The sequence below is a fragment of the Triturus cristatus genome, chromosome 1_1, assembly GCF_964204655.1.
Source record: "Triturus cristatus chromosome 1_1, aTriCri1.1, whole genome shotgun sequence".
Lineage (NCBI taxonomy): Eukaryota > Metazoa > Chordata > Amphibia > Caudata > Salamandridae > Triturus > Triturus cristatus.
In genome coordinates, this window is record NC_140579.1 from 1555274 (window position 1) to 1580498 (window position 25225).

Below are 25225 nucleotides of genomic sequence, written 5' to 3' on the forward strand. Positions count from 1 at the left end.
GCCAGGATGTTCACAAAGTACAAGAAAGGACTATTGTCTTTGACAAGAATGTGACAATCATTTAATCTAAGCCAACGTGCTTTGTCATTAACATAAGGTCTCTGCCTGAGAGACCAACGAGATTTTCAGGCTACACTTTTGCAATTGCTTTATTCATCTTCGTGCGTTCTCAAATTTGCCTGAAAATGCACCATTTGCACAGGTCAGTTCATGTGCATTCAGTCTCTCGGTTCTTCAAGCTATGCCTCGCTTTACCTGCCTAGTGGATATGAGGCTCTTGTGGCGATGGGAGATGCGCTGTGCAAACCTGTTTATTTAGCAGCCGTGTCCATGGTACAGGACCGTGGCAAGAACTTCACTTGGGACATGGACCAGTAGCAGGGATCATTGTGTCAGCAGGTCTCGCGCTGCTGGCGTCCAGCCCAGCGTGGCTTCCAGTGGCTTCCTCGGGCGGGCGATACACGCAGCGGCATGAGAACAGTTCAGAGCAGGGAGAAGCTCGCGGGTCGTCTACATTGTCCAGTCCGGGCGTCCGTATCCAGACAGCAGGTGTTTTATTTCAACGGTTGTGGCCTCTGATCCGTGTCAAGGTGTCCACATCAGCAATGACGACGGCTCCTATTGCATAAAAGTCCCACCGGGGAATGCCGGTGTGGTAAATAATTTAATTACCGGGACTTAATTTGATACATAAACATAATAAAAATAGCTCAGTAAATAAGAGGCAGAATCCGTGGTATTAGAGGTTCGGAATGGGCTTTATTCCAATGGATGATTCGAATCGGTGACTCCAAGTTCCATCACCACGGAGGTTCAGGAAGTGAAGTACATACTTTATTGATAGGTAATCACTTTTATATAATAGGCATTACAATGAAGCAAATGCAAGAGGCGTAACAATTCATAATGTAGATAAAAGATACATACGTAGCAAAAGTAGCCGTAACTGGGTGTGACTAAAGAACGTCATCAGGTGTGATGTCATAATAGGGTGGTTCCATGAAAGAATTTCGCAATGTCAGCAGAAATACTTGGCAGAAATGCGCGCGCAGCAGCATGACGTGTGATTGACGTGCAACTAGGGGGTGAAGGGGACTTGACATTTAGCTCTACATGTGGCGACAGAAGTCTGGAGGGTCAAGTCAACCTAATCCCAAATCATATCTAACATCCTATGTTTAAAGAACTATGTTATCCAAAAGAGAGGTCTTCTTAGAGTAGAATCTTATTCTATACTGACTATACTGACTGTTAGTGCGTGTACAAGCGTCTAAGTGTCTACACTAGATGCGAGGGCAGAAGTCTTCCATAATAATAGGGCTATGAATTACTTGCATAAAGACAGAGAAGCCGGGTCTTTGCTCGGTAACTGGAAGAATGTTTACCTAAACTACTAGACAGGAATGCATTGGGCAGGGAGCGGAGCAGATAATTTCGAAGGTGAAATACAGTTTTTGGCAGGCAACAGGCTGATGTCAGGCTTCGTGAGCCGCGCAAGGAATGAGACAAAGTTCATGGTCACAGATGCAGGCTCAGACTGGAGCTTTCAGAGGCAGAAGGCAAGAAAAGCTTGATGACAGAATCAGGGCCTACTTGCCTGGACTGTAAAATGGCATGAGTGAACCATATAAAGCCGGTGGCCTTTCATACTTAGGAATGGAATATCCGGCCTATTCATGGCGGATCTGAAAGAGGACATGTTGACGGTGGACGCACATGTGTTTGCGTCTTCATAACTGGAACCGGAGGGAACATACATGTACTTGTGATTTATACATGAAACCGTTGGGGTCCAAGATAGGGGACATAACTGATCATAAAAATCCATATTTCCACATTCCCTCCTTGTCCCCTACTTGCCCGTCAAGAGATATCAATCTTCATCAATCCATTGATCTGTTCATATAGCATCATTTGTTCTTCTTTTTTCTTCTGGGATGAATGAAATCTTGGTGGTGGAATACACGATGTGGCACACAGACCACAGATCGCTGGTCCACATTGTAGACATAGGCAGCAACTGAATAGTATGAGAAGGCCAATACCTAGGAAGGATAGGACCTTCCATCCAAAGGTAGATAATACATTCCAAAACCAACCGGACCAAGTCCAGGTGCCTGGATCCTGGTGTATCTGGCTTACAATCTTATGAAGGCGAGTTATGGCTTTATATACAGATGGCGAATTTTCTGGTATGAAAATGCAACAACTTGATCCGATGACCCTACAAGCTCCGCCCCTATCGGCCAAGATGACGTCAAGGACAAGACGATTTTGAAGCACAACAATCCGCATAGCAGACTGCTCTTCTGTTAAATTGCCTAAGGCGGAAATAGTTTCGTTCACTACTGCTTCAAGGGTTCTAGTTAATCTACGTATCAGCTTACTATTAGTAACGGTACCTATGTAGGGAAAGAGACCTTTATTGAAATCTGTGTATTTTTCCCATGCTGTTTCAGTGTAATCGACTATTGGGAGATCTCTCCTTTCTCTATTGTGTACTAAATGAGTATTTCTGTGATAATCAGGAGGAGCTAGGAAAACAGGTGGCAAAAGGAATCCAATGTAGCAGGTACCATCCCAATCTAGAGGCAAACGTACATATGCCGTCTGACCACATATGAAATAGGAATGGCGGGAAGCTCTAAATGTAGACTTGCCTTGATCACTAAATTCTACTACAGTGGTGCATCTACTATGGCCCATATGTATGGAACCATTCTTTCTTACACATAATTCACCTTTTACTGGAAATATTGACATAGCGGGCAAAATTGGAGTAGCTTCGGATTCGACATTTAGGATCATAAGATTAAGCGTAAAATTACCTAATCCATACACTTCATTTTCTAGATCAGTTCCTGTTCTCTTGGGAAGTCCCTCCTTGTTAGGGTAGCAGACTTTAAGTAAAACTAAGTTCAAATTTCCCCATACCCAGTTGTCTTGATAAACTGCAGAATTCGAATCTAGGGAATTAATTAAACTAAACCATGCTCCACAGGAGCCGTTGTGTGTGAACGGGTATGGAAAGAGAGGTAGAATTCCTTTATAATTCTGATAGGGAGGGAGTCGGCCACATATCCAACAATTTGTAGCATTGCTAACCTGATGGGAATGATGTAACATACTAATAAACGTGTTATTGCGCAGCGCAAATCTATAAGACAACTCATGTGGAGGTAATTCACTAAAAGAATGTTCAGCAGTAACATTATAAACATGTCTAGAAATAGGATAATATATGTGCAACAATATACTTGCAGTAATTATTAAAAGACTTAAGAAAAACAAAATTAATAACGTCACTGTGCAATGACTACGCAGTGATTTACAGTACGCATGTCGTTTCAACATTTTTCGGGTGTTTTCTCTATTCAGGTCTAAGGGATACATGTCAGAGACAAATTCAACCGCTTCACCTTGGAGAGGACTTAAACAATCAAATTGCCTGACTGGTTAGACCTGAGTTTTAGTTTATATTGTTCGTAATTACTCATTTCAACCAAAGGAAGTTTTGAGTCAATGGGTGAAGACACACAAGGTGTGGTATTTACATCCGATGGTAGTCCATGAAATTTCTTGATATGACTTGAATGTATCCAGCCTTTCCTGCCTTCGATCTTCACGGCTGTCCTAGTGGTGAGCAAGACCAGTTGCGGCGACTTCCACCTAGGATCCAGCTGAGTCTTCCGATCAAAGTTCCTCACTAGGACCAGGTCCCCCGGGACTACGTCATGGGGTTTCACCTCAGTGTTGTCAGGAAAAGCTGCAGCTACCTGTGAACGACAAGATTGTAGTGCAGACATCAAGGAAGCCAAGTAATCTGTCAGCATATTACAGTCAATATCAGTTATTTTGCGTGGTATAGGCGTCCCCCACATATTTGGTGGTCTGCCAAAGATCACCTCATACGGGGATAGCCCTGTTCGAGAGTGTGCTACCATTCTCATGTAAAAGAGTGCAACTGGTAACGCTACTACCCAGTCGACACCTTTCTCTCTGCATATTTTGGACAGTCTGATTTTCAGGATCTGATTATGTCTTTCTACGAGACCTGCTGCCTCGGGGTGTCGGACACAGTGGAATTTCCACTGATAGCCTAACAAAAGTGAAACGTGTTTCATTAGTTCGGATGAGAACGGCTGGCCGTTATCTGAGTAGACAACACGTGGTAAACCGTATCGTGGGAAGAATTCTCGAACCAACTGTTTGGCAGTAGTCGGGGCAGTGTAATCTGAAACCGGGTATGCCTCTGTCCAACGGGAAAGAGCACAGACAACTACGAGAACATATTTGAATCCTCGACATCGTTCCATCTGGATATAATCCATCTGAAGGACTTCAAAAGGGTGATCAGGAGGCTGAAATCCACCCTGTTCTACGGGAACGCTTTTTCCTGGGTTGAACTGACAACAGATCATACAGGTACGAACTTTTTGTTTAGCTGCTGCTCGTAAATGTTTATTAAACCAAATGTGTTGAATGCTGTCTAGCATAGCTTTTTCTCCTAGATGCGCTGGACTATGTATAGTGTTAATAATGACTTGGACCATTGAATCAGGAAGGAACCACACAGATTTTTCCTTCGTCATCCATCCTTGATCCGCTTGAATCCCTCCTAATTCAGTCCATTTCCTTATTTCGTCTGGTGTAGCATGTGTCTGTATGTCAATTACGTCAAGAGTAGGATCTTTAACCGTCATACAATGTGTTGGCGTCGGGACTATTGTCTTTGTCATGTCGGATGTTTGAGTTTGAGCAGTCTGTTTAGCTGTTCTGTCAGCTAGATCATTGCCTTGAGAAATGATATCATTAACTTTCGTATGAGCTTTACATTTCATAATTGATATTGCTGTGGGTAGATGTATTGCATCTAATAAGGCATGAATGAGGGGTCCGTGCTGAATGTGGGCACCGTGAGAAGTTAAATAACCTCTCTCTCGCCACAGCACGCCGAAGTCATGTACAACTCCGAATGCATAACGTGAATCAGTATATATGTTGACTTTTTTATTTGTGGCTTGAATACAGGCTTGTGTCAGAGCGATGAGCTCTGCGGCTTGAGCTGACAAGGTATTTATGCAATTTGTTTCGATGACTTCAGTGTCTGTTGTGACTGCGTAAGCGGCCACTAACTCTCCTGTATTTGTTCTCATACATGAACCATCTACATACAGCGTCAGATCTGGGTCTGACAATGGGACATCTGTCAAGTCTTGTCTGGGTTTCGTCGTGATTGTAATAACTTCAATACAGTCATGAGCTAGTGGGTCTGTTCCGATTACAGGTAAAAGTGTGGCAGGATTCAATGTGTTACAACGTCTGATTTCTATATGTGGCTGAAACAATGTTAATTCATACCCTGTAAGTCGCGCTATAGTCAAGTGTTGTGTTTGCGTTCGATTCACGAGAACCTCTACTGCATGTGGTACTTGAACTGTCAATGGATGTCCTAACACTATGGCATCGCTTTGTCTGATTGCTAAAGCTGTTGCTGCCACTGATTTTAGGCATGCAGGCAAAGCCTGAGCTACGGGATCTAATGTACTAGAAAAATAAGCACATGGTTTGTGTGATCCTGCTTGTTCCTGTGTGAGTACTGACAAGGCAGTACCTTCGCGCTCTGTAACAAAGAGTGTAAACTGTTTATTGTAACATGGTGTTGCTAAAACAGGTGCTTGGCATAAGGCTTTCTTTAGGCTTTCAAAAGCTTGTGTGTGTTCCTGAGTCCAAGGGAGAACAGTCGATGTGGCTGCCTCCTGTGTTGTCAATTGAATGAGTGGTTTTGCTAGAAATGCATACTGAGGGATCCACTGCCTACAATATGAAGTGAGGCCTATAAAAGCCCGCACCTCCTTCTGTGTCTTGGGTATTGGCATGTTAGCTATTAACTGAATGCGGTCGGGTGTAAGCTGCCTTCCCTCCTTGGACAGCGAGTGTCCAAGATAAACAACTCGCTGGACACAGAATTGCAGCTTAGAAGGGGACACCTTGTGCCCCTTTTCGGCTAGAAATTGTAAAACTGTCAGTGATGCTTTCTCACATTCGGGTTCGCTTCTAGCGGTGATCAGCAGATCATCGACATATTGAAGCAAGGCAGTGTTAACTGGCATGTGGATACTGTCGAGTTCTCGTTTCAGTGCTTGGCTATAGATGCTGGGGCTTTCTGTAAATCCTTGAGGTGCGCGTGTGAATTTAAAGCTACGTCCATTTAAACTAAATCCGAACAAGTATTGGCTTTCCGGATCTATAGGGACGCTGAAAAAGGCATTCTTGAGATCAATTACAGTAAAGAATGTTGCTTCGGAATCAATAGCTGTCAGTAATGACGAGATATCTGGGACCACAGGGAATTGTGGCACAATGCATTTGTTCAATTCGCGCAGAACAATAACCAATCGATATACTGGCGGGGCCTTTGGATCTGTTCGTTTAAGAATCGGAATTATCGGGGAATTACATACATTGGAGTCTGTTTCCACAACCACTCCTTGGGCAATGAGCTCGTCAATGATTTGTAGTAAAGCCACTACAGCATCTGGTGGTAACTTGTATTGTCGCATTCGTGGTAGTACCACTCCTGCCTTTAGTGTAACTCGATATGGTGTAATATTCATGCAACCGACATCAGTAGGGCCTTGTGCCCATAAATGTGTAGGTAAAGTCTGCAATCGGGGATCCATGTCTCTAGACACATAGTGACCTTTGAAATCACGTAAAAACAATCTTACTCCTTCCGGAGAACAACATATTATAGCTCCTAGAGCTTTCAGTGTTTTTATACCTAACAAGTTTTCTGGACATGATTTAGTAAGCAATAAATCTGTAGTTCGGGTCAAAGGTCCTATCGTAAGTGGAAGAGGCTGTGATACTTCATTAACAATAGGTTTTCCTGAAAAACCAAGGGAAATATTCTGTGAGCCTGAGAGGGGTGCCCCTGGAACTTCACTACGTTTTATGGTTGTTCGACTTGCCCCTGTATCAAGTAAAAATTTTCTATCTTGGCCTAATAATTCACTATGTACATAAGGTCCTTCTTGGTCTACAGGGACCTCGATAAGGGGTAAGTCAACTTCCCTCTCTAGGCTGGTTCATGCGTATCGCTGATAATCAGGATAGTCGTACTGTGCGGTCTGGTACAGCTGTCGCGTCGTGGTTTGTGTGGCAGCAACAGGCAGCGCTGGTGCAGCTGGCACAAACTGTATAGACTGTTGTGGAGCTGGCATGGACTGTGCATGCTGCGGGGCTCCTTGTTCATTCTGATCCTGTCTAGGTGGCCGTGGTCTTTCTTTTGTAATACCTGTGGCGATATTACGCTTCAGGACCGGGCAATCGTGTATGTAATGTCCTGGCTGTTTACAATAGTTGCATGTCCCTTTTACAGGTCCTGCTGAATCACCGGAATGTGTCGTACCCTTTTTATGTCCTTCAGCTGGAACTGTCTGGGAGACTAGCATTTTCATTTTTGTGTCTTTCATGCGTCTTTGTTCATGTTCTTGCTCCTCTCTAATTCTATTGTGATGATACTGTAACATTTGTAACATTTGTGATGGGGTGTTACCTTGCCAGGTACTCTCGAATTTTAATACTCTATTCTTTACTTGGGGTAAGGAGTTTTCAACTAATTTTGTCACAAACAGATGTGGGTATGATTCGCTACTTGCTTTTATGCCACTATTTATACCAAAACATTTTTCAAATCGAGCATAGAAATCACTAGTGTCTTCATCTTGCTTTTGTTTACAGGCTGAAATTGTACCCCAGTCTTCCTTTTTCGTAGTTAATAAACGTGGCAGTACCTGTACTAGTAAACCTGGTAGTGCTTTAGTTTTATCCCCAAGCCCTGCTCCTGCAGTTCGGGCCTTTTCTTCTGTTTCTAATGCTGACCAGTCTATCTTTTGATCTCCCACCTCCCACTCTTTTTCCTTGAGTTTTTCATAAATGCCAGCAGGCATCAATACCTTTAATATTGTCATAATGTCGGGATAGGTATACTCCCCCATGAGTAACATGTCTTTAATTTCTCGGTGGAAACCCGCTGGGTCTTTGTCATGACTGGGTACCACTTTCTTCATTTGTAACAATTCTATTTTCGATATGGGCGTATATACAAACACACGTTTAAACTCATTATCCTCGCCTTTTATTGGGTGCACTTCTCGTAAGGGATTCTGTCTGTCCATGTAATACGTCGTTCTTTCCTTGATGGGCAGTGGGACATGTTCTGGGCATACAAAGAGAATGTACTGCTTTCTTGATTCTAGTATTTCTCTAATTAACTTAGTACCTGAACCTCTCCATCTATTCGTGAGTAGTTCAGTCAATATATCAGGTAAGGGACCAGGATCTGAATGCTGACTTTTATATAGTATAAGGAGTTGTTGAATCATATAAATCCCAGCTAAACGCTGTTCATCTGGGGTGAGGTTCAAAAATGTGTGTGCTACTGTATAATCACCATACTTTCCGGGACTGTCAACCCAATGAACGGCTGACCTGGCTAATTCTTGTTCATCCATAGAATCGAGAAAATGATAACCCCTTCGTTCTCGGAGTAATTTGTCAGCGGCTTGGAACGAATGCTCGGGGGACCTTATATTTATAGTAGGTGTTTGGAAATTCCTGTTATTATCTGGACATATCGGACGTATCGGGTCAGAAAAACATCTAGTACTATTACAAGATCTTCCTCTACCTACATAGGCTATGGTGTCTGACTGTCCTGTGGGCAGTCCTGATCCTTCCTCCTCGCTTTGTTCGAACTGGTCTACCGCTAATCTCTTCGTGTAGGCGTTCTATTTCTTTACGGATCTTTCGGCACATGGCTATTATACAATTTTGCTTATCATGTCTCCCTTCTGATATATTCTGGCTCCATCTGGTAAGAGTTTGCATTGCTTCCGGATCTACCCCCGGTCGGTCTTGATTTCTGATCACACAATTTATGAGGAAACGTAACAGTTCCCCCTGTATCTCCACTTTCTGGTATTCCATAGCTCTGTTAATACATTCAGAATCTCGCCCTGTTTGGACAAAATGGTATATATTATCTAGATGCACAGTCATTCCTGGTAACTTCCCTAAATACACCGCGGCTCGTCTGATACGTAATGATGCCATGATCATTTCGTCCTCTTTGCCGGGCACAGGGTCATATCTACAATCTATAAGAAGTTCCTTAAGCGTGCGGGCATTTATGAGTTTGGGGGTACGTGGATGCGCTGATTCTTGAAAAGTAAGTTTATTTATTCTGGGTGGCGTAGAAAAAATGTCGGCAGCACCTCCGGTAGCCCCATCTGGGGTATCGGGCGTGAAAGGATTCGTTGAACGCGATACAGCAACTATAGGTGTGGACACAGCTATAGAAGTAGCTGTAGGAACCGATGTGGAAACAGATGTGCTTGCCGGAACTTGTGTCTGGATTTGTTGCTGTAGAGATACAGATACTGGATCTTGGCGTTGAACCTCCCTGGCAGGCGGTCTATGTGGGGCGGGATTAGCATACTCGGGAGCTGCGTCATCTAAGTATGAGGAGAGAAAAACATCTTCTGCGGTTCTAGGATGCCCCTTAGGATGCATTTTTATCGGAAACAACGGGGGTGGCAAGTCTTTTGGTATTTCCGGAGTAGCCTTAGGTAATCCCTCGGCCAGGAGGGGATACATACCATTCATAAGGGCATTTCTTTGTCTGTCTACTTGTTCTGATTTCACTCGTGTACCTTCTTCAATTAATAGATTTTCTCGGACTTTATTTGAATTCTCTTTATTTTTCTCTTCCTGTCGGAGTGCTTTTTCTGTACGTCTATGAGATTCTTTACGCCATAACTCAACGGCGTCTTTCTGTGACTGTCTGACTTTCCTTTTCCATAACTCTTCCTCTACTTTCATGATGCACTCTGCATCCCAGGTCCCAGCTGCGGGCCACCTCTGACTTTCTGGTAATTCCTTGGTGTAGTCTACCCATAAATCAAGAAATAATATAGCGTCATAAGCCGTGTTTGTGATACATGAAGTACCCTGGAGTGTCCCTAGGAGGAATAGGAACGGCTTCTTCGAGTACCCCTTTTCTAGTTGTGATCTGTCTTAATTTCGAAAAGAGCGGCATATTGAGAACTGATCTGATACTTGATTTTGAACAAACTTAATACACTAAACACAATAATGAACAGTCATTCATACCACAATATGCAGGACGTATTAACACATTTAACATTTAACATTTAAATGAGCAACAATAATGATGACGATCTAAGGAAAACTTAATCACTAAACATAATACTCGGCATTAACTGAATTATTCTGAAATTATATACTTGATATACTAGATATGCTGCTAAACAGTACAGATACACTGCTAAAACAGTGCAGACCGGATTTGTGTACCCAAACCCGTCTTGACCGGCACAACCTATGTGCACGTCAGAACGCCTCCCCAGTAATGGTACTCACCGGGTAGCTCGGAACGGAAGGCCTCGGAACGGAACTGAACTGGACCGGACTGGACTCGACTCGAAAACTTCGGACACTTCGGAACTTGGTGGGCCTCTGTATACCTCGGATCTTGCTCTCTCAGCTAGGCTCTGGTCGGGATACTTCGCACTTCTCACCGCCTCGTCTGGGTGTTGATCGCTGCCTCAGTCGCCCCCGCTTGACCGGAGGGAGATACAGGAAATCCTGCTGGTACGCGTTGTTGTCCGTCCAGCTGTGGCAGGAGACCGGGCCTGCAACGCACCGCCGGCGCGTGAGATGAGAAAGTGTCCCTGTTCGGGCGCCATTCATGTGGTAAATAATTTAATTACCGGGACTTAATTTGATACATAAACATAATAAAAATAGCTCAGTAAATAAGAGGCAGAATCCGTGGTATTAGAGGTTCGGAATGGGCTTTATTCCAATGGATGATTCGAATCGGTGACTCCAAGTTCCATCACCACGGAGGTTCAGGAAGTGAAGTACATACTTTATTGATAGGTAATCACTTTTATATAATAGGCATTACAATGAAGCAAATGCAAGAGGCGTAACAATTCATAATGTAGATAAAAGATACATACGTAGCAAAAGTAGCCGTAACTGGGTGTGACTAAAGAACGTCATCAGGTGTGATGTCATAATAGGGTGGTTCCATGAAAGAATTTCGCAATGTCAGCAGAAATACTTGGCAGAAATGCGCGCGCAGCAGCATGACGTGTGATTGACGTGCAACTAGGGGGTGAAGGGGACTTGACATTTAGCTCTACATGTGGCGACAGAAGTCTGGAGGGTCAAGTCAACCTAATCCCAAATCATATCTAACATCCTATGTTTAAAGAACTATGTTATCCAAAAGAGAGGTCTTCTTAGAGTAGAATCTTATTCTATACTGACTATACTGACTGTTAGTGCGTGTACAAGCGTCTAAGTGTCTACACTAGATGCGAGGGCAGAAGTCTTCCATAATAATAGGGCTATGAATTACTTGCATAAAGACAGAGAAGCCGGGTCTTTGCTCGGTAACTGGAAGAATGTTTACCTAAACTACTAGACAGGAATGCATTGGGCAGGGAGCGGAGCAGATAATTTCGAAGGTGAAATACAGTTTTTGGCAGGCAACAGGCTGATGTCAGGCTTCGTGAGCCGCGCAAGGAATGAGACAAAGTTCATGGTCACAGATGCAGGCTCAGACTGGAGCTTTCAGAGGCAGAAGGCAAGAAAAGCTTGATGACAGAATCAGGGCCTACTTGCCTGGACTGTAAAATGGCATGAGTGAACCATATAAAGCCGGTGGCCTTTCATACTTAGGAATGGAATATCCGGCCTATTCATGGCGGATCTGAAAGAGGACATGTTGACGGTGGACGCACATGTGTTTGCGTCTTCATAACTGGAACCGGAGGGAACATACATGTACTTGTGATTTATACATGAAACCGTTGGGGTCCAAGATAGGGGACATAACTGATCATAAAAATCCATATTTCCACACCGGCACCAGTCTCTCAAGAACACGGCAGTGATGCCAGATGACATGATCTAGCTCTCACTTCAATGTGTTTGAAGTTCACTATGAGAAGCACTTGAGGGGATCAGGAGACCGGCACACCATGGGTCATTCCAGGCTGCGTCTCCTCTTACAGTCATTTTCTATTAAGTGTTCCTCACTCCAGAAACACACTGGGCTTCTCCTCCCGAACAATCCCTCCTCCTGCAGGGCCGGGCGCTCTCATTTCCTTTCTGAGGGTACAGACAGGCTTCCAGGTACTAGACAGACCAGAGGCGCAACTAGAGCCAAATTTCGAGGGGGGCTAAGGAAAAATTTCGGGGGGGGGGGCTGAATCTTTTAAGCAATGGGCATCGTGGAGCTGCATGGTCTCTTAGAAGGGGTGAAACAACAGCGAGGCCTCATTAACATGCAAATGGTCTTTTAAAGACCTGTGAAGGGCTCGGGTGCGGCTGTGTGTGCGCCGGAAAGCGGTCTCATCCCGGGCTGCCACACGCGACGGGGGGAGGGGGGGGGAGGGGGTTCTGAAGCCCTGTGAGTCCAATGGGTGTTGCGCGCCTGAGACAGACCCTCCGCTTCTCCAGCAGGCGATGTCCCCTTCCCTCTTGGAGAAAGGCTCTTGTTTAGACAACGGCTCTGGTCACAGAGCAGCTCTTTGAGTACTCTGCGGAGCACTCCTGGGAAGAACTCCACAAGAAGAACTTGAGATTTGAATAAAGTGGGGGGGTTCGAGTGTCTCTCTTGAATATTCCAGACAGGGGATGTGGATCCAGTGTTTAAGGTTTTGTAACTGTCTTTCCAGTGGGTCCATTTCGGATGTCTTTTTCTGGATATTTGCCGCTGACCGCGGCCCCCGCAGGGGGCCACTCGGCGGTCGGCGCCTTAGTGGCCCCGGGGCCCCGGTCACCCCTCCCCACTCCCTACTTCGGGGGAGGCGGGGGCAGGGATCCTGATTGTGCCCCCCTCCGTGTCGGGGGCCGGAAGTGACGCGAAAGGCGCGTCACTTCCGGGCCCAGGTGTGAGGGGAAGGCTATTTAGCCTTCCCCCACCCTCACTGGCGACCTCTTTGTCGCCCACCTCGCCTTTTGATCGGTCGCAGTCTCTTTCGGTCATCGTCCTCGTCGCTGCGATCTCGGCCCTACCACCATCATTCGTCTTCACGAACAACGGTGAGTCTTGCTCTACCCTTCCCGCCCGGCCCCGTCCCTGGGCAGTACCAGGTCGACGGGGCCCTGTGGCTCGGTTGGCCACGGGTGGGGGGGGCGCAAGTGCGGCCATGGTGGCTCGATGGACGCTTAGTCAGGGACGTGGCGTGATTGGGGAGGCCCTGGCGGTGCGCGGGAAAGGGCGCGAAATTATAGGCATGGACTATGGTGTGGTTCGAGGGGGGAGCGGCAAGGTCGAGGTGGCGGTTCGAGGCTCGGCAATCACGCTGGGCGTGCTGTGATGCTGGGCAAATCCATTCCACAGCCACGGTGGCTTGCTGTCTTAGTAGAGAGGCCGGCAAGCAAATGGGCACCACGGTGGTCGAGTCTCACTCTCATGGGACGATATGGGGCGTACTGGTTGCAACGCAATGAGAGCCAGCACAGCAGGGAATACCGTCGACTGATCTCCCCGTGCCTAACAAAGGTGAATGTGCCCGGCTGTATGGCAGCTGGTCCTACATAAAGCGCCGACATGCTTCCCTTGCGTTTCACTAAGGTCCGGTCAGGGACACATTGATTTAATCGTGTAACCGTGTGTCTGCCGGCCTTTCGTCCCCTGGGGCGTGTTTGCCAATAATGGCGGACCTTGCGCAAGTGAGGGTATATGGGAGCGGCTGGCCGGCCGCTTTCTGTCAGTGTAAATGCTTCCCCCCCCCCCCCCCCCCCCCCCCCCAAGGCTACGCTGAAGGGAAATCTGCAGTCTGATGCTTCAAGACTCGTTTTATCCTGTGCCGGTCAAGGGCGCATTCTGGCACATGTCCAGCAAATCCGTCCAGGCTGCGGGGGGGACCCGCGCCATGGGGGCCAGCCATTTTGAATTATGTCCCGATCCCATAGATCGCTGGAACTCGAAACGATATCCCAGCGCCCCACATGCGCTCCGGCGCTGTAAGCTTTCTCTAACTCGTAGTCCGTCGGAGAGCCGGGGAATACCGCACCCTGCACAGCCATCGCTCCCCGTCCTTTTAGTAGGGTTCGCTTTTGTTAATTGCAACGTCTTGTTGCTTCAGGTGCCCATATCTCGGGTTTCAGCGCTGCTTGTTCCTCGGCCACTGAGCCTGTTAAAAGTTTGCCAAAGCTATCTATCGAACGGCTCCGCGGTGGTCCGCTGCAGAATGAAAGATCCTGTGGATCCGACGGAAAGCCGTTGATGTCCTGGTCACCCCCCCTTTTTGCGAATGCAGGCACGGTACTCAGGCTGGCGCTACCTGAGCGCACCCGATCTCGTCCAATCTCTGAAGCTAAGCAGGGTCGGGCCTGGTTAGTTCTTGGATGGGAGACCGCCCGGGAATACCAGGTGTGGTGGGCACTTCCAATACCTTTGACAGGCGACTTGCCAGCGTTGCAGTGGCTGTATCGTAGCCAGTGCGGTCTAACTGTGGCGTGATTACGGCTTATTGAAAACTTGAAACTTTAGGGGCAGTAAGGTGCCCGGGCTAGCTAGCCCGCTCGGCTGCCACGGTGGGAACCTGCTTGTGGGTCCCGATCGGGTGGTGGGCTCGAGGCTGGGCCCAGTGGTAGGCAGCGCGCTCATTACCTGGATGTATAACGTAAATAGGGCACTCATGTAAAGCGCTCCAATACCTTCGGGTCGATCGCGCGCCATATAATTATGCAATGAGATTGTATCGGTCGGCCTGGGTCCAACAGGTAATCGTGCTGCCTATATACGAAGATCATGACACCAGTGCTTGCACGGTTCGCAGGTTTTGCTCCAATACACTCGATCTCGTAATCTTGTAATTGTGGACGAAGCGACCAGTGCCTAGATGTGTAAGGGAAATACGGCACTCATGTAAAGCGCTCCAATACCTTCGGGTCGAGCTCGCGCTATATAATTATGCAGGGAGATTGGTAAACGGGGCTTCCGGGGGTCGCGGGCGGTGCCATCCGCGTGGTTGCGGCCTAGTTGTAAAGGGTATCCCCCCGTCTGAGGTTGTCCGTGCCTAATTATATGTACGTAAACACGAATTTCATTATGGTTCTATGTAGAGCGTTCGCTACGATGAGGTGGCCTAACGGCCAGGGCGCTCGACCTCGGACCTCGGGAACTAGGTTCGAGTCTCGGTAATGCCGATGAACTTCCTGTGATTCGGGGCAAAACACTTGATCTCCCTGTGCCTTACAAAACGTGAATGTGGGTCCTCATGTAACGGAACGGGGGCTATGTAAGGCGCTGTAATACTTAATCGGTTTCGGGTCAAGTTCGCGCTATATAAAACTCGGCAAATATTTTCAATGCCTTTGGGTCGAGCTCGTGCTATCTACAATATGCGTAAAGGCGTAACATATACATGAACCGAGGCTCATGTCCTCAAGGTCCGCTAGGAGCGGAGCCAGTCCACTGAGGCTCGGAGAATGGACGGGAGCGGTGGGAGCATCCCAGTCCCATGGTGTGCCCTCCTGTGCGGGACCATAATCTTTAAAACGGTGTCTTTTCACCAATATCAGCGTGAGAAAAGATTGTGGCGTAACGGCCAGAGCTGCCGACATTGTAAATAGGAACCAGGTTCGAGCCTCGGCGTCTGCAAAACATCCCGTGATTCGGGGCAATTCACTTAATCTCCCCGTGCCCAACAAGAAACAAGCAACCTCGGAGCGGGGGACCAGGGTGCGAGAGTCGGTATTGTCTTTTATATCGAATGCGGAGACGATTCATAAAATATGCATGAAAGCATAATCTAGACATGAACCACGCCTCATGGCTTCAAGGTCCGAATCTGGTGCGGCAGACACCTTCATCCACAGCGAACGGATATGGCCCAAGGGAGAGTGGGGAGCGGTGCTGGTTTCTGAGGCCGGGCGTATGGACGGGAGCGGTGGGAGCATCCCTGTCCCATGGTGTGTCCTCCTGTACGGGGCCTTGTCCGCCTGGCGTGGTATCTCCTCACCCCCGCCGCACTGACTCTGGGGGTGCGAGGTCTTAGAGCTTCGGAGCCGCGTCCGCATCGCGAGTCGATAGGCCTCCCTGATTCCACTCGTAGGGAGCAAATGCGTTTGTCGGATTTTACATCGGTGCTCGGGTACAGCGCTTTCAGACCTTCGCGATGTACAACTATAGTTGGGTTGTGATTTGAATAGCGAATGGCCCCTGGCCCTGACAACGATACAGGGTACTTAACCAGGGGCGAGCCGCGAGGGCGCGTCCACATTCTGTGATTCGGGGCAAATCACTTAATCACGCCGTGCCTCAATGTGTATGTAAATACGGTGCTACGGGATATATGCATAAAGAGCGAAACGTATACAAGGACCGAGGCTCAGGTCCTCAATCTCAATCTGGTTGGTGTTTCGAGTCTCGGGGGCGCATTCTGTGATTCGGGGCACATCACTTAATCTTAACCCCCCCGTGCCTAAATATGTATGTAAATGCGGTGCTACACGCTCCAATACCTTCGGGTCGAGTCGCGCTAGATAAAGAATTTATGCAGAGATTTCCAACTTAGGGGCAGGGAACCAAGGTTCGAGCCTCGGGGTCGACGCCACATCCTGTGATTCCGGGCGTATCACTTAATCTCCCCGTGCCTGAATGTAAGCGGTGCTCATGTAAAGCGCTCTAATACCTTAGCGCTATATAAATCTACATTAAATAAAAAATACTTGATTGGTGCTTGGCCCTGACAATGATACAAGTGACCCCAAGATGCGGGGGCAAAAGTACAAAATAGCCATGGTCGTACAAGGCGTATTTGGTCCCTGGGACATTGCGTCGCATGCTTGACAGAACCTGGTCGAGCGCCTCCTATACCTTGTTCAATTGCGCTCACCTTTCAATTCTCTCTCCTAGATCGTGCTTGGTGTCCGGTTGACAGACGGAACCCGCTGGTGACAGGACAAGGGTGTAAGTGGCGCAGGGGGCTTATTACCGATACCTTTGCGCTGTTGAAACATGCACAATTGGAACACGAGGTGGGCTCTCCCCACGTTGCCTGTGATGTGTTTATCCCTGGTTTTGAATGAGGGAATGGGACTAGATTGCTTGCTGGCGGTGGACCTCGTGCACGTTAGTTGGTATGGGAGCGGACAGCCAATAACCCGCGCACCCGGCGCACGGTGGGAGCGGGCATGAGCGTGCGTGGGTCCTTTGCCTTGGGACGCTTGCTCGCAAAGTCACAGGTTCAAGTTACATTGATTCTGTATCGGTTGGCGTACCTTTCGTTTGGTCCGGTAGAGCACACAGGTTAGTGATCGCCTGCGGGGCATACTTCACAATGGCGGTCGCCCTCGCGAGCGAAGTAAATTAACGGGGGTGCGGCCGGCTTGAAGCCGCATACCCTGTGCCGTGGGAGCCGGTAGGAGACTAGCGTGGGTTCACAGCCCCAATGCACCAGCACTGCAAGGCTGGGAGCTGCCTGGGTCCCCGCTGACCGCGGTAAGTGCAACCCCTGTGGCTCTCCCTGGGTAAGGTTAAGGTTATCGCCCCCCCTCCAGTCGGCTACGCTGCCGTCGAGGGTGGGGGGGGGCATGCAGTGGGCTGCGTGCAGCAGGCGTAATGGACCTGGCTCGGGGATCGTTTAGTATGACACGAATCTGGTAAGCCCCCCGCGCTTGAATGTGTAATGTAAATAAGGTGCTCAGGTAAAGCGCTCCAACACCTTCAGGTCGAGTTCGCACTATATAATTCTGCAACATGTATTGCTGATTTCCTATAGGGCAGTTAAATGACACAAGTGCGTGCATTGTTCACATACGCGATTATGGGCATTAATAAACCCCCGGCACCTCAATGAAAAATCTGGTGCGGTGCTCATGTAAAGTGCTCAAACCCCCGGCACCTCAATGAAAAATCTGGTGCGGTGCTCATGTAAAGTGCTCCAAATGCCTTCCGGTCGAGTTCGCACTATATAAATATGCACCATATAATTGCAGGCTTCCGATAAGGCAGATACATGATACCAGTACATGCACTGTTCACAGCATGCGATTACGGGTTTACTAATCCCTCCACGCACCGCAAGGGTTAATCGGGTGCGGTGTTCGCGTGATCTGGAATGGGTTTCGTGTTCTGTGGTACGAATTTCTCACGCTCCCCGTGCCTGTACGTGTAACGTAAATACAGTGCTCATGTGAAGAGGTGCAATACCTTTGGCGGCGAGTTCGCGCTATACAATATGCAACAGGTATGTGCTGGCTTGCTATAAGGCAGATACTTGATAAAAGTGCAGGCATCGTTCACAAGTCTTTGCTCTGATACCTTCGGGTCGAGTTCACGCTAGATAAATATGCAGCATGTATTGCTGATTTCCTATAATGCAGACACATATTCCACTGCAACCAAAGACAGATTTCGGGTTGCTTATGTGGGCCGCCTTCAACGGTCACTGATATGGGGAACTCACATATATCTAACTGTAACCTAGACACCCGGGTGGGTGCCTAGTCGGGCAGGGCAACGCAACCGAGGTAGAATGGTAGTTATTATCTAATGCTAAAGGAAGTCTGGATTGAGCCACTAGATGGTGTAGATATGGGTGCAGCTCAGCGCCCCAATCCCATTGAATTCGGGGACGCACTGGCATAGCGGTAAAGGAATAAGTGGTCACCACATAGCGCATCACTAGGGCCTAATCACGGCAAGGTTACCGGCGTGATTGTCCAAGTGGTTGCGGGTGCGCCGCTCGCGAGCGGATTGCAACCCGTGGTTTACCTCTGTCTCAAATCGACCGATAGTTCATGGTTAAGCCGCTTGGCCTGCAGAACACTGAGCTGGGCACCATAACCAAGAGTTAGGCCTGCAGGAGGAGTAGCTGAAGGGACCAGATAGGAATAGGTCCAGATATACTTTGGGGGGCATTCCCCTGCAACCAAAGACAGATTTCGGGTTGCTTCAATGTAGACCTTCCACCCGGCTGGGGGGTGGTATGGTTGTTATATAGCAAGTGTGCGGTGGTTCAAAGTTTGGTAAAGACCACGTAGAGCCCCAGGGCATCAGGGCATTATTGACCGTGCAGCACTCGCTACGTTCAGAATAGGGCCGGTATTTGCACCAAGTCTCCGGTTGGTTCCCACAGACTTGTCTGCTCCCAAGGTTATCCTCTAGGGGTAGAACTTGAAACTAAGGGGGTATTGCCTGCTTCGGCGGCACAAATAAGCGATAGCTACGCCGGGATGGAGTTACCATGCAGGTCCTGCCACCACTGGGTCCCCCCCAGGTGATGGGATCAAGTTAGGTGGGACCGCGAAGCCTACGGTTCTTGGGAAACTTCCTGCAGTAGGGCATTTAGCAACAGATAAGATACCAGCGTGTGAGTATCAGATATCTGCTTTCCAGCAGCACCGTGCCCTGGGAGCGCACGCGTTGCCCTAACTCTGTGGCCCTCCCACAAGGGAGCCGGGTAGCAAAACAAGTGAATAGGCTCCTTAGGCGGGCCTCTGGCCTTCAGCTGGGTGTAATCACCATCAATTGGAGAGAGGCCCAGGTAAAATGGGCTTTCCGTAATGCTTGGAGGACCATTGCGGTTGGTGGCACCCCCCACCGGAATCACTGGTCGCGTACGGCAGCTGCAGGAGACTGGTGCTGCTGTCCCAATATCTGGGGTGTCAGCGGGGCAAATACAAGGGGGCATTATGACAGCGCGCAACGCTTAAGCCAAACAGATTCCCGAAGCTGGTATGCTTAAGGGATCATCACTGAGGGATCCGTAGGGGCATAATTCCTATAAGGTATAAGGGATGGTGGGCAGGGGCAAGAGTCGCCCCTTGCCCATGGTCACATTAAGTAACCCTACTCGTCACAATAGTCAAAGCGGGCAGGCCCAGGATGGTGAATAGGTGTAACCTTCCCGCTGGGGGGCGAATAGTTATCGCACATCTTCACAGGCCCCTCTATTTCATCAGACCCTATCCGATTGGGATAGCGTCTAGGGATTGGGGACATAGTTGGGGCCATCTACAATCCAGGAGCTATAGCTCACTGGTATGTCTTGGGCCTGTGGTTATAAGGGATCTCACAGGGTTTGAGTCCCGCCCAAAGGGGTTTGGGCTTTATTCGCCATGAGATGATCCGGAGGAATGTAAAGGGGTACTTCGACTTGGATGGAGTACACTTCTCCCAAAGAGGCATGGACCTGTTTTATTGGATTTAAGCGAAGCATTGGTGAATAGAGGGTGCAGGTAAAGAGCTAGGTTGGTGGGGGGCCCTGGCTGCGACGGTTAGCCGCCTCCAGGGCTGTGGCGGAGTTACAGGGCGATCTGGAAGCAGGCCGGTACAAAGGGTACCTCTGCGCGGCACCACGTGGTGCCTGAGCCAAAACGAGGAGCCTCCAGAGAGGTCCCGGAAGCCGGTCGGCGCCCCGCTAGGCCTGCGGGCGGTTGTGGGCCTGAACAACCGGGGGCTTGCTATGCGACGCTCCGCCCCGAGAGGGGGGGTGTGAGTAGAATTTCAACGGCACGTGATCGAAAAAAGAATCACTTGGGGGGCAGCACTTGCGGGTCGTTCCCGTGCTGCCCGGCTCATCAGGCGGGGCAGGTGAAGTAGATGGCCGCCTGCCCTTGGATCGCCCGTAAGATAACCCACCTATTACATATCCTGGAATTATGTAATAAATCCTGCAGCATTTGTTACCCATCTACAACTGTTTCTTGTGTCTTCTTTGGGTAACCTAATTTGGGGGAGGGGGGTAAGCGGGGTGCCCCTGGGGGTACTATGCCGCTGACCGCGGCCCCCGCAGGGGGACACTCGGCGGTCGGCGCCTTAGTGGCCCCGGGGCCCCGGTCACCCCTCCCCACTCCCTACTTCGGGGGGGGCGGGGGCAGGGATCCTGATTGTGCCCCCCTCCGTGTCGGGGGCCGGAAGTGACGCGAAAGGCGCGTCACTTCCGGGCCCAGGTGTGAGGGGAAGGCTATTTAGCCTTCCCCCACCCTCACTGGCGACCTCTTTGTCGCCCACCTCGCCTTTTTACCCTCCCTACCGCTTACCCGGCGTGGTGTGGTGTGGTGGGGTGGGGTTTTTGGCTGAACGTTTTAATGTTTTTCTTTTCGTTGCAGGCGGAGTTACAGGGCGATCTGGAAGCAGGCCGGTACAAAGGGTACCTCTGCGCGGCACCACGTGGTGCCTGAGCCAAAACGAGGAGCCTCCAGAGAGGTCCCGGAAGCCGGTCGGCGCCCCGCTAGGCCTGCGGGCGGTTGTGGGCCTGAACAACCGGGGGCTTGCTATGCGACGCTCCGCCCCGAGAGGGGGGGTGTGAGTAGAATTTCAACGGCACGTGATCGAAAAAAGAATCACTTGGGGGGCAGCACTTGCGGGTCGTTCCCGTGCTGCCCGGCTCATCAGGCGGGGCAGGTGAAGTAGATGGCCGCCTGCCCTTGGATCGCCCGTAAGATAACCCACCTATTACATATCCTAGAATTATGTAATAAATCCTGCAGCATTTGTTACCCATCTACAACTGTTTCTTGTGTCTTCTTTGGGTAACCTAATTTGGGGGAGGGGGGTAAGCGGGGTGCCCCTGGGGGTACTATGTCAGACACCGCTTGTGTGCAAGGTAGGAATGATGCTGGTTCCAAGCTGGAGTATCCAAAACCAAGACACAATGAAGGATGTATCACTGCACTTGGCTGTGGCTGTAGCTGTAGCCAAGGTAGCAATCCACAGACAAAAAGGCAGGCCCTGCCTAGAAACTTCCTCATGTTGAATAACAGAAACTGCTGACCCTCCTATCACCCCAACTATCTAATGAACGGCAGTGCTTGGGAAGGATTACTCAACTGACCTTTGCTAATAAGAACCTCATTACATTCTTTAAAGGTAGCCCAGTCTGCGTCCTCATTTGCGTTAGTATCTGGGTCTCCACCCTCCAGCCACAGAAATGTAGTCAATGCACTAACACTGTCCACTGCCTGAGGAAGCTTTACCTACCCTCCACCTTGTGCCGTGTTAAACCACACACCATCCAAATTGGATCCCACCGGTCCAAGTACTCGGACTCTTAAGACTTAAAGTTTGTCCGCTACTATACAAAAAACATATATATATATTTGTACACCCAGCCCCCACTCCACATCCACCCCTCCCAGTGAGTGGGGTCACGAGACTGTAATCTTCTCAGACATAGAAAAAGTTACTTTTGAGGCAGAATGTAAATGTAAATGTTGTAGACTTGTAAAGCGCACAGCTGCCCCAGTAACGGGGCGTCCCGGCGCTGTAGACCGCTGGGGAACCCGTCCTGGCTATCCCTGTGAGATGGTCCCTTTCTGGGTATCTCCAAGGTGAAACCAGGCATCCCCGGCGTCTGTGGGGGGCCGTTGTATAGATGAGGCAAGCTTAATGCCCAGAGTTGCCGAGTGTGTTCCTGGTTAGAGTAGGTACCGAGGCGAGAATTATCGAGTCCGTTTTGACCCTGGTCCACGACCCTGCCGCGTCGGGAATTGAACCCTGGTCCCTGGCCGATTCTCTGCTTACGGGTCTGCCGCCTCTAACCAGTGAGCCACACCTCTCACTGGTTAGACTGATTCTGAAATCTCAGAACGGTAACACCACCCCTTTCTATAAGTAACCTCACATTGTCATGGAAAGGCCTAGGCTTCTATGCACACAAAATGCCAGGATGCCAGTTTCACATGCAGCTGGACACTCTGGGCAGGCCAGCTTTGAAACTTCCTCATGTTGATTAACAGAAACTGCTGGCCCTCCATTCACCCCTGCAATCTGCCGACCGGGAGTGCTTGGGAAGAATTAATCAGCTGCTGTTTGCTAACAAGAACCTCATTGAATTTTTAAAGATAGCCCAGTCTGCATCCTCCTTCGCATTAGTATCAGGGTCTCCACCCTCCTAAGACAGAAATGTAGTCCATGCACTTCCACTGTCCACTACCTGAGGATGCTTTGTCCACCCACAATGTTGCTGGGTTTCACACTAAAGCCGAACTTTAAATGAGTGGGGTCAGTGGACTGCACTCTACTCCGACGTAGAAAAAAATGTCTCTTGAAGCCTAATGGTTCACAAATCTCAGAATGGTGCCACCACCTCTTTTTCTGACTAACCTCACATTTTCATGGAAAGGCCTGGGCTTCTCTGAAAGTGCCAGGATATCAGTTTCACATGCAGTTGGACACTCAGGGCAGGGGTACATGCCCATACACCATACAACAAAACTGTAGCCCGATGCAAGATACCTTGTTACAGTAGCCATGTTCCCTGAGCAAATCTTTGTTTATATGGTTGCCTGGAAACCCTTTTTGACCCTCCACACATGGGTCACCTTCCCTCAGTGCCTTAACAAACGTTAGACCCAGAAGGATGGTGTATACACAGGTGCCTGCTCCTCCTGGACATCTGCCTTTTCCCTTCTGGGCTGTGCATTTGAGGGAACCTCGCATTTGAGGGAACCTCGCAATTGAGGGAACCTCTCCCAGACATCGGCAGTCTGGAGTTTTCAGGGGCCTCTGCCCTGGAGGATTGGTGCAGGTGCTCTGCTGTCTGGAAGGAAAGTAGCAAGAAACTCAATTCTCTCCTAATACGCTTTGTGCGCGTACCTCCTCCTGCAGGGCACTCCTCTCGTACCCCTTCTGCTTGTACCACCTCGTACAGTGCACTCTTCTCTTACCCCTTCTGCTCGTATCTTCTCTTGCAGGGCAGTCCTCTCGTACCCCATCTGTTTAGTGACTCAGACTCTACCCTCAAGGTAGATGCAGCAGCTCCATCAGGGTTCGGCCCCGAGTGCCTTGCACAGCTCCTTAGTCCCAAGGCAGCTCTGCTGTTGGATGGCTTCACAAGCAGGTTTCTGTGGAAGTGCAGTCCACTGACCTCCTATGTCCAGCAGGTAGTTCCTGCTTTCTCTAGGCAGTCTACAGCTCTCCTTGTATGGGCCCTGTCCAGGAAGTCCGCAATCAGGCGTCCTGGCTCTGAAGCTGCCGTATTGCGCACCGGCCATGCTTTATGGTCCTGACAGTGGTCAAAGAGAATCCTTGAACTGATCTGGGTTTCTAGCCAATATTTATACAAGTTTTGCAGACATAGATGTGGGCTCCAGAGATCCATCTCTGGAGTGAGTTTGTCATTTCCTGATATTGTATTTCTCTGCCTAGAATGGTCAGGCCAAAGTTTTTGTTCGCTCAAACTTGGATGTAAGTGCGAATGGAGGTGGGTGTGCCTTGATGGAATCTGAGACACAAAAGAGGGAGAGGCCTTACAACTCAGCTGCTGCACAAACCTGTCCACAGCAACTCTTCTGGAGAAGAATGAAGCAGGAAGTGGTCCTGGGCTGTCCCGGCACATGTAAGTGGCACCTGTCTCCCTCCTTCCTTTCAGAGGAGCCTGGTCAGCTTCAAAGGACTTGAATATACCCATAACCTACCTCCTTGTTTGGCAGACTCTTTCCATCTTCCATCTTGGGTTGCATTGACACTCAGCAGATACAAAATTCTGTTCCCTTAGGTTAACGCACAACAGACACGTTCCACCTAGTCTACACATGCAACACTCCTTGTGCACAGTCTTTAGACATGTCTTCTGCAACCTACCCACAGCCCCTTCCTTAACTATTCAAGTTTAGTTGGCCATATATTAAAAGGCAAGCTCTATAGGTTGCAGCTCAAAATTAAATTTTAACAGTGATCACAGTGGGCAAGACTTCTTTAAGAAGGCTTACATCACTGGAAAAGCCCAAATACTAGTGGTGAAAAAGTGTAAACTTGGGGTTTTCAGGGGTAGAGACCCTTTTTAAATTACTCCTGGAGCTGAGCTCTTAACATGTGTGGTATCACCAGAAGGGCTTCTAAAATGGCTCGTTTATGGATGGAGGTTATTCATAATTTGTAATATTATGTGAAGTTTACCATGTGCTGAGTTATGTGATGCTGACTAGAATATAACAACCAATGCAGTGACCTATTTCAAAATATTACAGATGTATCTACCGTGTGACCTCGTTCAGAATATCACACTGTCCTGGTTCATATAATCCCATTCAGAATATTGCAGTCGTGTGACAGTTTCAGAATATCAGGTTGTGTAATGTGAACTCACTCATAGCATCACAGGCTGCTGAGTCGAGACCTTGTTCAGAATGAAACACAATGTGTTATGTAAACCCATGC

The 25225-nt window shown here is 48.8% G+C and overlaps 1 pseudogene across 1 annotated transcript in view; it reads left to right on the forward strand.

The window, feature by feature from the left end:
• LOC146869043 (E3 ubiquitin-protein ligase TRIM39-like) overlaps nt 1-25225 on the forward strand; it is a 187508-nt pseudogene that overhangs the window by 84107 nt on the left and 78176 nt on the right. The gene's annotated exons all lie outside the window — the stretch shown is intronic.